Source organism: Otolemur garnettii, unplaced genomic scaffold (assembly GCF_000181295.1).
Source record: "Otolemur garnettii isolate 467f Iridium unplaced genomic scaffold, OtoGar3 scaffold00110, whole genome shotgun sequence".
Lineage (NCBI taxonomy): Eukaryota > Metazoa > Chordata > Mammalia > Primates > Galagidae > Otolemur > Otolemur garnettii.
The window spans coordinates 2,372,394-2,377,340 of NW_003852505.1; the positions used below are offsets into that span (position 1 = coordinate 2,372,394).

General features: G+C 42.9%; 1 pseudogene across 1 annotated transcript; it reads left to right on the forward strand.

Moving 5' to 3' along the window:
* The first annotated feature begins 2,672 nt into the window (after positions 1–2,672).
* LOC100940855 lies at positions 2,673–4,402 on the forward strand (annotated as a pseudogene). Its single transcript, XR_001161577.1, has one exon. The product of XR_001161577.1 is annotated as an elongation factor 1-alpha 1 pseudogene (transcript).
* The last annotated feature ends 545 nt before the right edge of the window (positions 4,403–4,947 follow it).

Sequence of the window (4,947 nt, forward strand, 5' to 3'; positions counted from 1 at the left end):
AAAAAAAAAAAATTGTAGCAATGGAGAAGAAATTCCCAAAATAGTGCCATTCTGATGATACAAAGGCCTATGTAGGACCACATGAGTGATCAGGTAAAGAAGTCACGAAGGGGGAATTGCCCGGTGTGGATGGGTCATCTCTGTAGCATCTCCGGTGTTAAAGTCACCAAAAATAATGAACAAACTTCAATGTAGGGAGGACAACTGAGCACGCAAGGAAAGGCATAAACCCCACAAACTAGGTGGATGCATAAATGAAAAAGAGCCTTTAGTGGTACAGACTCACTAGGACCAGGGCCTGGCAGGGCTGTGGTTCCTGCTGAGCAGAAAGGATGGAACCCTAACATGCAACTCCATTTCCAGGGTCTGAGCTCAAAATCACACAGCCTGTGCGGTGATCCCCTTGAAATGTGAGAGTGACGGTCAAGTCCCAAAAGAGACCATCACACCTAAAAGTTCTGCACTCCTCCCGTGGCTTCCACAAATAGCAAGATGTGCTGAGCTTGAGTACCATGTGCTCTTTACCCTGCCTGTAGGGAGATGGCACTCCTGTGTGGGTGTTTCTCTTCTATGAGCACCCACAGCCCAGACTGGCTGTGGCACAGTGGACTAGGAGGACAAAAAGGGGGAAAGCCACTCATAATGTGTAGGAGGTGGGGGCAGTGTCTCACCTGAGAGGTGCAACCCCTCCTTATCCCCAGCATCACTGCAGAATCACACTGCAGGAGCAGAAGCCTCACAGGAGGCCATGAAGGGGAATCCAAAGGAAGAAAGGAAGACAGCACGGGAAGGCCGGTGTAGACAGTCGAGCCCTAGGCAGGTAGAAGAGAAACACCAGTAATGGGGATAGTGATTCCAAAGCGCATTGATTTACTCAATAAACATTTATCAAGCACCTACCTTGTGCAGAGCCCTGTAACAGGCCCCATGGGTGTTACAAACATGAGGAAGGCCTGAAAGTTCCCCCTAAAGGGTCTGGTGTTTTCTCTGAGAAGCTAAACCAAGTCTATGAATATCATTGTCATTCAGGAGAACCTAAGAAGAGGGAACAGATTCAGGAAAGAAGGCTACCTGAAAGCAATGAGTTTTGAGGCAGGCTGTAAAGGAGAGCTTCAGACTGGTCTTCCAGGGGAATTGTTCTCTGTTATTCTAGACATTAACTGGAAACCTCTTCAGGTTGTTGTGGCCTTGGGTCCCTCCTCTGGCCCATCCTGATTCTGATAGCCAATAGTATTCCTTTCTTATGGCTCAATAGTATTCCAAGGTATACCTGTACTACAGTTTATTAATCCATTCATGAGTTGATAGGCACTTGGGTTGTTTCCATATCCTGGCGATTGTAATTTGAGCTGTGATAAACACTCTAGTGCAAATGTCCATATGATAACATTATTTTTTTTTCTGGGTAGACGTGTAGTCATGAGATTGTGGGATCAAATGGAAGGTCTATTTTGGGTTATTTGAGGATTCTCCATACTTCTTTCCAAAGAGGCTATATTATTTTGCAATCCCACCAACAGTGCAAAAGTGTTCCCTCTTCTCCACATCTGCACCAGCATCTGCAGCTTTGGGACCTTGTGATGTGGGCTGTTCTCACTGGGTTAGGTGATAACTCAGGGCGGGTTTGTTTCCACTTCTCTGATGACTAGAGATGATCAACATTTTTTATATGCCTTTTGGACATTTGTCTGTCCTTTTCAGAGAAGGTTCTGTTCATCTCCTTTGCTCAGTGACAGAAGGGATCGTTTGCTCTTTTTATGTTGCTTAATTTGTGTTCTCTGTAAATTCTAGTTATAAACCCCTTGTCAGATTCATAACATGAAAATATCTTTTCCCATGCTGAAGGTTTTCTATTTGCTTTAATTGTTGTGTCTTTAGCTGTGCAGAAGCTTTTCAGATCAATTAAATCTCATTCATTTATTTTTGGTTTTGTTGCGGTTGTCAATGAAGTCTTTGTCATAAAATCTTTCCCCAGTCCAATATCATTGAGAGATTTTCCCCCTTGATACCAAAACCAGGAAAAGACTCAACTTTTTTAAAAGGAGAATTTCAGACCAGTTTCACTAATGAATAGAGATGCAAAAATTCTCAACAAAATCCTAGCCAATAGATTGCAGCTTATCATCAAAAAAAAAAAAAAAATCATACATCATGGTCAAGTAGGTTTCATCCCAGGGATGTAAGGCTGGTTTAACATAAGCAAGTCCATAAACATTATTCACTGTATTAACAGAAGCAAAAACAAAGACCATCTGATCCCTTCAATAGATGCACAGAAAGCATTTGATAAAATCCAGCATCCTTTTCTAATTAGCACACTGAAGAGTATAGGCATAAGTGGAACATTTCTGAAACTGATCGAAGCTATCTATGACAAACCCACAGCTAATATTTTACTGAATGGAGTAAAACTGAAAGCTTTTCCTCTTAGAACTGGAACCAGACAAGGTTGTCCTCTGTCACCATTACTATTCAACATAGTGCTGGGGAAGTTCTGGCCAATACAATTAGGCAAGACAAGGAAATAAAGGGCATCCAAATGGGAGCAGAGGATGTCAAACTCTCCCTTTTTGCTGACAATATGATCTTATACTTAGAGAACCCCAAAGACTCAACCACAAGACTCCTGGAAGTCATCAAAAAATGCAGTAATAGCTTTTTCACAACGGGTTTGCTGCCAGAACACAGGTGTTGTGAAAACCGCCCATACAATCCAAAATGGGGAAGGAAAAGACTCATATCAACATCGCCGTCATTGGACATGTAGATTCGGGCAAGTCCACTGCTACTGAACATCTGATCTACAAATGTGGTGGCATTGACAAGAGAACCACTGAAAAATTTGAGAAGGAGGCAGCTGAGATGGGAAAGGGCTCCTTCAAGTATGCCTGGGTCTCGGATAAACTGAAGGCTGAGCGTGCGCGTGGTATCACCATCGATATCTCCCTGTGCAAATTTGAGACCAGCAAATACTATGTGACTATCATTGATGCCCCAGGACACAGAGACTTTATCAAAAACATGATTACAGGCATATCTCAGGCTGACTGTGCTGTCCTGATTGTTGCTGCTGGTGTTGGTGAATTTGAAGCTGGTATCTCAAAGAATGGGCAGACCCGTGAGCATGCCCTTCTGGCTTACACACTGGGTGTGAAGCAACTAATTGTTGGTGTTAACAAGATGGATTCCACTGAGCCGCCCTACAGCCAGAAGAGATATGAGGAAATTGTTAAAGAAGTCAGCACTTACATTAAGAAAATTGGCTACAACCCTGACACAGTAGCATTTGTGCCAATTTCTGGTTGGAATGGTGACAACATGTTGGAGCCAAGTGCAAACATGCCTTGGTTCAAGGGATGGAATGTCACCCGGAAGGATGGCAATACCAGTGGAACCACACTGCTTGAAGCTCTGGATTGCACTCTGCTACCAACTCGTCCAACAGACAAGCCCTTGCGTCTGCCTCTGCAGGATGTCTACAAAATTGGTGGTACTGGTCCTGTCCCTGTGGGCCAAGTGGAGACTGGTGTTCTCAAACCCAGCATGGTGGTCACCTTTGCTCCAGTTAATGTTACAACTGAAGTAAAGTCTGTGGAAATGCACCATGAAGCTTTGAGCGAAGCTCTTCCAGGAGACAATGTGGGCTTCAATGTCAAGAATGTGTCTGTCAAAGAGGTTCGTCGTGGCAATGTTGCTGGTGATAGCAAAAATGACCCACGGATGGAAGCAGCTGGCTTCACTGCTCAGGTGATTATCCTGAACCATCCAGGCCAAATTAGTGCTGGCTATGCTCCTGTACTGCATGTCATAGAGCTCACATTGCCTGCAAGTGTGCTGAGCTAAAGGAAAAGATTGACCGCCGCTCTGGTTAAAAGCTGGAAGATGGCCCCAAATTCCTGAAATCTGGTGATGCTGCCATCGTCGATATGGTTCCTGGCAAACCGATGTGTGTTGAGAGCTTCTCAGATGATCCTCCTCTGGGCCGTTTTGCTGTTCGTGACATGAGACAGACAGTTGCTGTTGGTGTCATCAAAGCAGTGGACAAGAAGGCTGCCGGAGCTGGCAAGGTCACCAAGTCTGCCCAGAAAGCTCAGAAGGCTAAATGAATATTGTCTCTAATACCTGCCACCCCAGTCTTAATCAGTGGTGGAAGACCAGTCTCAGAACTGTTTGTTTCAATTGGCCATTTAAGTTTAATAGTAAAAGACTGGTTAATGATAACAATGCATCGTAAAACCTTCAGAAGGAAAGGAAAATGTTTTGTGGACCATTTGTTTCTTTTTGTGTGGCAGTTTTAAGTTATTAGTTTTTAAAATCAGTACTTTTTAATGGAAACAGCATGACCAAAAATCTGTCACAGAATTTTGAGACCCATTAAAACAAAGTTTAATGAGAAAAAAAATGCAGTAATATCTCAGGATATAAAATCAATGTCCACAAGTCAGTTGCCTTCATATACACCAATAACAGCCAAGATGAGAGGCTAATTAAGGGCACAACTCCCTTCACCATAGCTTCAAAGAAAATGAAATACCTAGGAATATACCTAACAAAGGAGGAGAAGGACCTCTATAAAGAAAATTATGAAACCCTAAGAAAGGAAATAGCAGAGGATATTAACAAATGGAAGAAAATACCATGCTCATGGCTGGGAAGAATCAACATTGTTAAAATGTCTATACTTCCCAAGGCACTCTACCTATTCAATGCCATCCCTATTAAAAGACCAATATCATACTTTCAAGATTTGGGAAAAATGATTCTGTGTTTTGTATGGAACCAAATAAAAACCCCATATAGCTAAGTCAGTTCTTAGTAATAAAAACAAAGCCTGGGGCATCACCATACCAGATTTTAGGCTGTACTACAAAGCCATAGTGATCAAGACAGCATGGTACTGGCACAAAAATAGAGACATAGACATTTGGAATCGAATAGAAAACCAGG